Source organism: Haliaeetus albicilla, chromosome 5, assembly GCF_947461875.1.
Source record: "Haliaeetus albicilla chromosome 5, bHalAlb1.1, whole genome shotgun sequence".
Taxonomy (NCBI): domain Eukaryota; kingdom Metazoa; phylum Chordata; class Aves; order Accipitriformes; family Accipitridae; genus Haliaeetus; species Haliaeetus albicilla.
The window spans coordinates 8,475,683-8,487,936 of NC_091487.1; positions in this window are offsets into that span (position 1 = coordinate 8,475,683).

The following is a 12,254-nucleotide window of genomic DNA, read 5'->3' on the forward strand; positions in this document are numbered from 1 at the left end:
GCTGTCGTGACACGCTGCTATCAAGGCAACCAAACGAACGGGGAAGTGGTTGCAAAAGCTACTTGCGCCTTTGGTTCCTTCCTTTGTGCAGAGGAGCTCTTGTCTGTAGTTTTATTACGGAAAGTACTCAAAAACTAAGACAAAGACACTAAACGAGCATGACTCTTTTCACGCACAGAGCTGCACCTGCAGCAAGGGCCATATCCACGCAGTCCTGAAACAATCCAGTGCTGCTGATGGCTCGAGTGTCGCTTCAGAGCCAGATTTAGAAAGGTCAGGCTAGCACAGGCGTTTTGAGGGAGATGGTTTCCTCTTTTTTAAGTGTTTGAATTTGAAGTTCAAACATTTAATCTTTCAAATTAAGGAAAGCTGAGAATTTATGGGAGTGTAGGGGGCATGATGCCTTTAAGAGAATTATTAAACTGAACTAACAAGAGTGACAATTTCTTAAGGGGGGGGGGTGAGAAGGGAGAAGAATTCAATGGAAGTTAATACTCCTGGCTAAAGAGTTAAAAGAACAGTTCTCCTGCATTTTGTCTGTGAAATGAGTTCAAGGAGAAAAAAAGAAAATATGTAGCAGTGTTTAAACATGATGCTGTAGTAAATGAATAGTTGTCATTTCTTGTAAAGAAAATCCAATCTTAATTTTAGTATTTCCAGTGCCATGGTCTTGCTTGGTTGTAGGCAAGTTGCTGGAATGGTTCATTTTGGCCTCTACCATTATAATGTACCTTATTTCTAATTTGAATGCTGCCCAATTTCAGCTCCCAGGCATTCATCCTGTCATACATTGATTATTGTAGTAAGTATTGTTATTACCAAATTTTATTCCTACCTGCAGTCATTAACTGAAGAGCAGAGTCTGCAGCACTCACAGGCTGTTCAAGTAGGGATAAGCAGCCTCTCTACAACCTTCTGTCTTCCCTCCTCTGGTTTTCTCCAGTGCATGGGAGAGGTGAAGGACTACAGGGTCTTGTGGAGAAGAGGCCATGGAGCGGGGCTTGTACTTTCGAGGGGACCATATCTGAACCCCAAAGCAGCACATAGCCCTCAGGACAGGGCAGACACCCTATCTTTAGATGCCCCACACTCACATGCACTTCAGAGAGACTGTAAGCTTCCTATCATTTTAATGTTCTATGGAAAATAATTCTACAAAGATTGATTTCTATAATATACACTTGTAAACCACCGCATGCTGCAGGGGAGGGGGTCCCTTTTTTTCCTCTACATTATGACCTCTGCAAGGAAAATATTGATGAGTTTAGGGCTCCCACGCTGTAGTCATCCCACCAAACCTGAATTGAGCAGTTCTCACAGATGTGTGGCAGGATTAGATACTAATATTCTTGGCTGTTAATTAATTTTACCACTAATTCTAATGTATTCACAGAAGCCTCTGTTCCAGAAGAAATTTTAAATATGGCTGAAGTCTGAGTTTTATACATTTAACGCTGGGAGATTTTCATATGGAAGTAGATTTCAGTGGTACACAAGCTGTATTATATACTGTACTTGAGTTAAAGCACCATAAGCTAGGGAAATTACAATTATTTGTAGAGTTCAGTCTGTTGTGTATATTTCTATGTTACTAATGCAGGCTGTGTTGCTATGTGCACATTTCAAGCCAACTACGGATTTACAACCTGCAGGTATGTAATTATATTGGCACCTACTCTTTGTTTCCTTATGGACAAAGCAACAAATGCAAAACTTCAGTAAGAATGAAACAAGGGTAAAACAAACATCAGGGAAGATGTTGAAATAGAAATTTTTACTCCAAAGATTTAGACAACATTGAAATTCATGAAAAAGTTGTCTTATGGACCTAAGTCTAGATCTGGGTCAGGCTAAGTTAACTAAAGACGGGGAGAAATTGGGAATTTCTTAGTCCCAGATGAAAAACACATTAGATAAGTTTCTTATACATAGTCAGTCTGTAAGTGTAAAATTCAGCACTGGTACCACTACCCCACTTACAGAACACAAAAAGTGCCCTCAAAATAAGAGTATAATTTTCACAATAAGCTAGCGTTGGGGTTTTTTTGAGTCAAAAGCATTTGTGTCTCACTGCCAGAGCTGCCAGCTTGACCAACCCCATTTTATTTCTAGAAAAACTCATTATTTCATTTCCAACATCCGAGGACTAAGGGAATTCATTTCAGTCAGCACAGTCCGAAGCAGGTTCATGGTGCAAGTGGTACAGTACCACCACCACCACCACCTTCTCTCACAGGTGAGTCTCCCACCAGTTGCCTCAGCAAGGGGCCCCGTGCAATATCGGCACTGATGAAGGTGACTGAAGCCCTTGGAATTGCACTGGTACACCCCAAACACCCCAGAGTATAATTTTATTACAAAACATTATAATATACAAATATAGTATAAATATTACAAAGCAGTTAGAGGCAGTGTTACACCAGGGGATTTGTACAATTTTCTGAAAGGGCCACAGCTGCCTTCGCTCCACCTGAGAACATCTCAGGAGGTGAGGTCTGCAGTTGTGTGAGGAGGTTTTCTCCCATATGTTATTTAAGTATACAAGGGAGACAGAGGCAGTATGTGACTTTGCTTCCCAATTAAGATTTTTCAGAAGGTTTTAGGGTTTGTTTCATGTGTTTTCCAAGTGTTTTTCATGACTTAGGGAAAACCTAAATGTGTACTTGTGGTGGGTTGCCCTTGGCTGGATATCAGGTGCCCACCAAGCTGCTCTATCACTCCCTGCCTCAGCAGGACAGGGCGGGGAGAAAATAAGATGGAAAACAACTCGTGGGTCAAGATAAAGGCAGTTTAATAAAGTGAAAGCAAAGGAAAACAAAAGATTTATTCTCTACTTCCCATCAGCAGGCGATGTCCAGCCTCTTCCCAGAAAGCAGGGCTTCAGTACGCATAGCAGTTGCTCCAGAAGACAAATGTCATAATAACAAATGCCGCCCCATCCACACACACACTTCTCTTAGCTTTTATAGCTGAGCAGACATCACATGGCATGGAATATCCCTTTGGTCAGTTTGGGTCAGCTGTCCTGGTTAAGTCCCCTCCCAAGATCTTGCCCGCCCCCAGCCTGCCAGCGAGGGGGGGAATATTGGGGAGACAGCCCTGATGCTGTGCGAGCACTGCTCAGCAGCAGCCGAAACACTGGTGTGTTATCAACACCTTTCTAGCTACCAATACAGAGCACAGCACTGGGAGGGCTGCTATGGCGAAAATTAACTCCGTATCAGCCAGACCCAACACAGTACTAAAAAACATCTTCAACTTTCCTGTGATGGAGGCTATGAATGGTCACAGCTATTTAAGACCGGCCCTGGTTTTTAAGAATGATGATCTTAAAGGGACTGTCAGTGCCTTTAAATCAATCATTAAGTACAACCCTGCTAAACTGTTAGTAACCAAACAGACCCGCGGGAGAGCTCCATGGGTTTATCAAACTTAAGTGAAATGAAACAAACTTGTTTTATCATCTCTTCTTACATAATGTACAGCGGCAACCAAGCATAGCCTTGGCTCCTGCACACACCTCACGCTGTTATCCCAAGCGTGTGTGGTGTTAAGAGCTACCGCTATTTATAAAATCCGCACAGGAACACAGCAGGCAAGTCAAGTACTACAACAGAGGTCAGAAGGCGACAGCCTCTGCGTGCCCCATGGTCTCTCGGTTCACGCCATCTCCTGTGTATCCATGCCTCAGACTCACCGTTAACGCTCTCCCCTCTGGCTTTTTAAGGACAAAAGCACAGAAATAAAAACCCAACAAGATTGCTTCAGGTCACCCATGGTAAAAAGCCTCCATTCGGCTTTATCTTAGGGCTACTTAGGATCACAGCCTGGACTTTTCTCTCTATCAACACTCGGACTCTCTCTGAACAGGTTTCTGCCTCTTGCACTCAACCTGAACCACTTGCTGTTGAGCCATGCGCTGCAATTAGAAATTTTTTTGCCACCTACTGAAACCGTGTAGCAGTCACGCAGGCGCTGCCATGTCTGCTGAGCTGCCTCGAGTTGACATCAAGAAGATCCCACTTCAGGGTTCCCCAACTGTAAGTCACTGAACTGTGCAAAACGGGCGACTCTTACTGGGACAGTTTGTACTCCAGTAACATGACACGTGCATACAAGTGCAAAGCGTAAAGAGGTCTGAGGGCAGCGGTTGGCAAAAATCCTTACTCAGGGGAGAGAAGTTGAGCTCAGCGCAAACTTCAGCCCCACTTTCCCCGTACCCAGGCACAGCTGCCTGTCGGACTGGCACAAGCAGTTGCTTGTCTGCGCTTGCCTTCCACTAGCGCTCATTAGCAAGGAAAACAAAGTTGGTTGAACAGAGCTGGCAGGAATCCGACCACTGCGTTTGCTAAATGGATCTATTAAAATGTAAACAGAGATCACATTGCAGGGCATCATCATAAAATACCATGGGTGACATCTTAGCCGATTCCCAAACAGCACCGCTTCCTCCTCCTCAGTCCTGTTGCCTATGACACCGGCTGCCACTATGCTGCTGCTCCTCTTGCACATCTTGTTGATGGTTATCTTGATTTTTTTCCTCCTCTCTCCCCAAACGGTTGCCCACTGGGTCCTTTGCAGGCTCGTTGTTATCCATCAGTCGCCTGCTGCACGGCACTGCAATCTCACACCCAACAGAGGCATCACTGTGTCTCCAGCACGTTTTGGAGCCATGCAATCTCCCCGAGTCTTTCTGCTTTAGGAAAATAGGACTCTGGGACCTTAGTGTCCCCTTGCTGTCCCTACAGAATCCCTTGAGTTTGCAATTTAGCCTTGATGGAGCACACGACAGGCCACACAGGTTACACCCGTCTTACTCCTGCCTCGCTGATACACATCTAGTAGGAGTTTCTACCACCTCCTTATCTGACTTCCAAATGAACGCTTTCCTGCTTTCTCCCCTGCTGCCACCCCTCATTCTCCCCAGGGGCTCTCGGGAAGCAACCCCCAAACCGTGACTTTGTTCTCTTTCAAGAATTCTCTGAAGCCATGCGCACATTCCCCTCCCTGCCACCCATGTCCACAAAAGCTTGACGAAAATTGGTAAGGGCCTGGGAAAAGGTTAGGGTTTTCTGGTTTTATGACTGTGACTAGGCTAGCTGGTATTCTCATCTCTTCATCCTTTTCTGTTCACGTATTGTTTATTCCCTCCAGTACATTGGCTGTGTGCTCCTTGTCTCTCTGCCTTATGGGGTTCTAGACCGAACAGAGGCTTCCGCAACAGTGCTTTAAATAAACAAAATAAATTACCTCTGCTGGTGTCATTATAAAGTCCAGAAGAGGCCAAAGCAGCAGCAGACTTGTGGTGCAGAGGAATAAGAGAGAAGCAGGAGTTCTCGGCTCCAATTCAGTTCTGGCACAGATTTCTTACGCGCAACTGGGGAGCTTTTTGCCTCACTCTGCCTGTCTGTAAAATGAAAAATACAACATCCACTCTCCGTTTGACACACTTAAACAATAAGCTCTCTGGCAGGACAATTCACTCTTTATCCACACAGCACCATGTACAGCATATACATTTGTCTGCACAGGGAAGCCTTGGTCTCTGCTGGTGTGTCCAGCCACAAGGAACCCAGGTTAGAATTAAGTTATTGGCATTCAGAGAAGAGTTTCTTAGGGAAGCTAAACAGATACACTAGTTTGTATCATTCTCTAAAAGCCAACAGAGTACATATTAACAGTTTTCAAGACCATTCTGCTCATGAAATGTAAAGTAATGAAACCATCTTGACGGAACAGAATACTTATTATATACATAATAAAGCTGCACTTTTAGAAACCTAGATTTTGCTTGGGTTCTAAAGTTTACAAGTTTAAATTTCACTCCTTGAGAATGACTATGTAACATACCTTTAGAAATAAGCAGGTTTATTTTAGTTATACTGGAGATAATGGGAAGGAAAAAAAAAAAAAAAAGAGCTTAAATCCTGTCTAAAATCTGGGAAAAATAATCTTTGAATGACAGAGCACCATTTCCTTCCAGAAGATCAGCAATAGTTTATTATTCCAAGTATCTATTTAGACTATTCCATTTACACAGCTTTAATGTCAACCATATTAAAACCCTTCCGATAGCTGATCACATTCATAAGTGATTCCAAGCTCCTCCATGTGTTCTGTTACACAAAGTACCCCTCGGACCACCAGTTCAGCAGGTGTGCGTACACACGAGATCCCTTTGCTCATTCAGACAGGCAACAAGGCAGGCTCGTGCAACACTCTGCACTTTCCACTCTTTTTTTCAATGTGCTGCATGAAGCCACATGGCCCAAAACGTCAGCAAGCACAACAGCGCTTTTAGAGCACTTACTCAGTAACATTCCTGCAGTTTGGGGATTAAAAACATTTATTTTAAAACAGTGTGTTTCCTGTTTCTTTGGTGCTGTCCCAGTGCTTGTGCTGGCGAGCCGACAGTTGGAAATGATCCTGGTAACTGTCAAGTTCACCTTCGCCTATAGAACAGAAATAGTATGAGACCAAGAAGAGCAAGGCAGGGAACAAACAAGGAGGTTCTTGCAGATATTAGAGAACTTCAGTAACTCTCTCTTTTGCAGTAAGATGACCCCGGATTGCATAGTAAGTTAAACCAACTTTTAAAAAAAATAGGAAAAAGAATTGAAAGATGACACAAACACAGCAGTAACTGCTTTTCGTAGTTTCTGCTATAGGCCAGCTACACATGTACACTTTATTCTTCTATACCTGACCCAGCAGAATGCTCTGGGTGGCGTCCGCGTGAGCTGCCTAGAGCTAACTCTGGCCCTTCTTCTGTGAGATTTTGTAGGAGGGTTCATGAACATGGTATGCATGGAAACCTGTGATCGACAAGAAAAACCTGCATAGTAGCTTAATTCGCCCAGCAGTGTGGAAAAAGCGTTAAGAACTTGAGGGGTTTTATATTTTGCAAACAAAAGGAAGTTAATTTCCTCTGTTAGCTCACCATAGCATTATGTGAAAAGACACGCCTGGAGCTCTTGAAATACCTTTACTTATTTCTGCATCTACCAAATTTATTTATAAAGCCACCAGGAAAACACCGGCTCTTCATTTGTAAGATACTATGGAGCTTTTCAGAATTGTTTCATAAACCGAAGTCTTTAAAAATACCCACACCTACAGAAATTGTCAACTATAATCAAGTCTCAGGACTTTTTTTTAGTGTATTTAAGGAGTATTGACAGGACAGTTAAAGCTGCCATATTAATGCATAAATGGGTAATTCTCCATGTGCTAATTTTACCGTGTTAATAAATCTAGCGATCAGAAAATGTGTCTAATAGATTACACATCCCTGTAAGAAACCACAAATGCTTCAGTTATGTCTCATTTGAATGCAGTCTTAGGGGATTCTAACAGTTTAGAAAATAAACGGGAGCAAATTCTTAAATGAAATACAATAGACGTGCAGGCTTAGAACATCTGGAATGGAAGTAAGGTGAAAACTGGGAAACAGGAGTGTCCTGGATGGCAGGTGAATGCCTAAAGGGAAGAGAAGCTCTCACTGCACATGCCACTGAGTGAGCTTGTAACAACCGAGAGTTACAGTTCACTCACTGTCTAGGCATCCTGGCAATAAACCACAACAGAAATGTTAAAATAATAACACTAATAAAAATAAATAAGGATTTGGGCTTATTTTAGCCAAGATGTTTTAACAAAATGCCACCATTCATTCCTTGGCATGTAGTGGGATGCTTGTGTGTTCTTATTACATTCCTTAATTGCCTTCATGCTTTCTACTATTTGCAACAGTTAGGACTCAATAAATTCAATGCAACTGTAAGCATTAATTCCAACAATCATTTAATCTTCTTGTCACTCTAATACCATACACGTATAGAAGACTACCCAAGATCTTTATTACTGCCTTGTTAATGGTTTGCTATCTAGAGGTATTCCTTCTGACCCATACATCATTATATGTCTTCACTTAGCAAACAAGATTGTTTTATAAAATGCTCATTTATTTCTAATAAACATTAGGTTGCCTAGTACTGGCCTCAGGTAGACTTTGATTTTGGGGGTGTGAAGCACAAATGCCATCCTAGTTGATGCACGACACTGTTGTCCTTATGGGTACCGTCTCTGCCATGCTGGCATAGTGACAAGTATAATTGCTCCCTGCTTAGTTTTGTCAAAAAGATCTAATGTTGAAACATACAACTGCTTGGCATCTAAGTGCTCATTTGGTAGCATAATTGTTAAACTTACATGTATACTAAGTATAGTTGGTTTTTTTAAGTGTAGCATAGCAAACGCAAGTCTGTTTCTACATGTTCCTACTGCAAATCTACAGCTACACAAACTTCTGAAAAAATACTGTATCTCAGCAAGGAACATCCCCCTATTTCTCTTGATACTTCATTTATCAGTCCCAAATTGAGACGATTCACCAAGGTCATTGCTATAGTGAAGTTTCGAGGTTTCCTTCTTCAAATGATCCCCAAATTACTGTTAGAAAATGTTGCATTATGCATTCTCCAGAAGTCCAGGTAAAAGAATTCTAAAGCAACATTTGAGATCTCCATGTATGAGTTCCCATCATCAGAGCATGTCAGCCTCAATTACTTTCAAGACATGGAGATCAGCTCACATATCAACTACTATCCTCTGCAGCACTCTGATGAGTATTGCAGGCTTTGCAGTGCTGAGAGATATCCCCAAAAAATCTTAAATTGTTACCAGCTTCAAACACAGGAACATATTTCAGAGGCACGTGCAGCTGGGCAGTTGCTGACAGAGCATCAACAGAACCAGAATTTCCAGTCCAGGGTCCATACTTCTTCCTTCCTCACTTCTGATATGATAAGCAGAAAAAAACCGCATATAAAGAAATAAATCATTTTTCTCTAAGACAAGAGACGTGAAACTCTGAACGCAAACTTTACATCCACCAGCATGGAATAGTTTTTGGCAGGAATAATTACAGTTTAAGGTACTATTACAAACACTTTATTGGTTTACCTTTCTGCCTTCATTCTTCATATAACCACAGTACTGAAAACAAAGAAAGAAATCAGAACCACCATACTTGATTTATAGGCATTGCTTGCCAGCACCCTCCAGAAGTCCCAGTAAAAGTTCAGTGAGTCACTTCCAGCTATTTTACCTGCTAGGTGTGTATTCAATATTTTTTAATCTGGATCTAAAGTAGCGAGTGTTGGCATACATTGTACTCACAGGTACTCAACTCCATTAGTAATTAAGAATTCCTGTATTAAAAACATCCAGAAAAGTGAATTGTGGGTCTGTATTTGTGCTTCAGCTTTAGTCTGATATACTTGGCAGTATTAGTAATATCAAGTATGCTACCAGGGGTGCAACAGTCCTTTGGTGATCTACTGTGTATTGTGAGTTCCCTGGACCACCTTCTTTTTCCACTTTTATTAGACTTCCCCAAATAGTCATTTTAAATTAGCTGGGAAGCCTCTTGAACGCCTCCCAGCATTTCTCATTGCCAATTCTGAGTTCCTGGGCAACAGGCTGCTCAGGTACCACCTTTGTGGGATTTCAGCACCACTGAATCTTTATCCAGAGCATGAGAGAATAAGACTAAAATTGATATTGAACGGAAAATGTAATATATTCCCATAAAAATATTGGTGCCAAGATTGCAGGAGGAGTATATAGAAGAGTATTTTCTGTCATTCTGTTTCCAGAACAGTAGATAACTTTCAAAATACAGATTTCAAAGTATCTAAAGGCATGAGGATGCAAGACTTGGAAGAAATGCATGTGCTAAAATCCGGGTAGGACAGAACACGACAGCAAGCTGAGGCCAAGTGATCAGCGGCAGTCACTGAAGCTAACCCCACTCCACTCCCATCAGCCAACATAACTGTGCCAGTTTACAAACTGGTACAGAACAAGGAAAGAAGTTACCAAAGATCCTTACAATTCGCTATTAGGTTATCTGCAAATAATTCTGATAAGTAACCAAGGAACGGAGCGCTGTATAATCACCTAACAGACAGCTGTAAGTTCACAGACTGAATTGCTACCTTTAGCTGTTATCTCCACACTCACTTTCGCCTTCCTTTTTTCCATGGCACTTGAAATCCCAAATCCATTGGTTCCTGCAGGGTAGAGGTAGCACTACTGGCTTGCCCAGTGGCTCTCCTCACTGCTAGCAAAAGTTAAGAATACCCAGACCCTGCGAGCAAACACCTTCTGCCTCTCTTGCAAACTTTGCTGCCAAATTGTTCATCTCGCAGACAAACAGGAACTGGCTTTCATGCTTGAAGGGTGTTTATGTCTTGCATGATTTATTTAAGGTCCTATCCTGCTTTCATCAAGCTCAAGAACGAGCCATTACGTGTACTTCAAAGGTAGAAGGTCTGAATTCTTAGTCGAGGAGCTTCCCTGGACAAACACCCTGTCAGAAGGTTGGCAGGGGCCAACCTCCCTTTTTTCTTCCCTCTCTGCTTCCCACCACCCACTTGATGTAATAAGAAGTGCAGAGTCCAGCAGCCTACACACAGGACAGGAGAGCTCATGGGGAAAGGGACACAGCTCACCCCCCTCCAGAAATGCAGATACCAAGACACAACTCAGTACTGCCCCCCAAAAAAGACCAAGAAGCCAAATAACGGAAGACCATTTTGAAGGGATGGAGAGAAGTAATTCCAAATTAACCATGGCAAATGCGGACGAGCTTTATGAGGTGGGCCAAAAGCATCAATTCTTTTGGGAGTACAAAAGCTTTGCTGAAAAACTGATACTGCAGTTAACTGCATCCATACAGAACCCCCATAATACTTGGGCTGGGCTCCATCCCGACAGACAGGCTGCCTTACCACAGAACACAAGATGCAGCTACAGGAGTGTGCATGTGCTCAGCTTCTAACACCATTAAGAGCCTATTTCTGAGTCAGCACTTCACATGACAAAATATATTGCTTCACATAATAGCATGACCTACAGAGCTACATAAGATTGCTAGCCAAGAGAAAGCCGTCATTCAAAAACCTAGTATAAAGCTTGCACTTTATGTCTTCACAATGTTCTACTGTATCAGCATCTTTGCTAATTAAGACTTTCACGTAGATATGCAGTTATGTCCATTTGAATACACAGGACACATGCCATATACAATTTGGCAACAAAATAGCTTATGACTGACAACCGGCTAACTAAATTCCACCTATAAATGAATTCACACCTTTATTTAGATTTGCCAATTAATGTCCACCATCCCCCTAAAGTGTGGATCAAATCCTACACTCTACTGAAATAGCTGATGAAGTTCCCCACTGACTACAGGATATCATCCTGATTTGTCTCTTACTTGAGCAAAATGAAACAGTACAACAGTACTTCAAGAAGAGGCAGCAAGTCCATATTCAATGGGAGCACACCTTAAACACACCGATGGCAAGTGTGCAAGTGTTGGATTTTACCTACAGAGAAAAGAAAAAGGAAGAGGAAATTTAGGAACGTGCCAAATGTAAGTAAGTTTATTTTCATGTGTTCACAGCAGGATAACCTCCTCCTGCTCAGAAATATTGTACAACAGGTTTACTATCATCTCTGAATAAAGATGGACACTGCTTTGTGCACTTAGGTAGTCTCTCTGGATTTTTATTTTTCATTTACTGGAAAAAATCTGATACTGCTTCCAGAATTAAAGCTTCCCCTGGGGTTAAACAATTGACACAGTGATGATTTCTGAATGCCTGCTACTTGCACATAGTTTCAATTACATAAGTTTTATAAAGGTCAGATATGTTTCTTAACAATGACTGAAGTCAACTTACAGACATCAAAACTAACCTAAAAGATTAAACACAATCAGACATGTTAACTTGCCTAATTTCAAGTCCATTATTATTTATATGATTACATGCGTATTCTGCCTGTGCTCTGTGGTCTATGAAATAGTGTTTGCAGCTCACAAAAGCAAGCAATACTAATTACTTGTTAACATGTGGTTTCCATCTATGTTTATTTTATGGATATTAACCCGAAATTAAGTCAACACAAAAGAAAAAGAAAATAAGTATTTTCAGAGGCAACACAAGCCTGAGTCTCCTGACAGCTGCTGCGCTTTTGCAGAATTTTAAGATACATACATACTTTTTTTCCCTTCCATTGCTATTTAAGTTATGTATGTAAAAGGGAGAAATCAACTTCTCAAGGAAAAGCATGGCTTTAACTGTGATGGATATTGATTTGTTATGTATCAGTCTAATTCAGAAACGAGACAACAGATACAGGTTGCACACTTCAAACACTTCAGTACCAGAACTCCCATC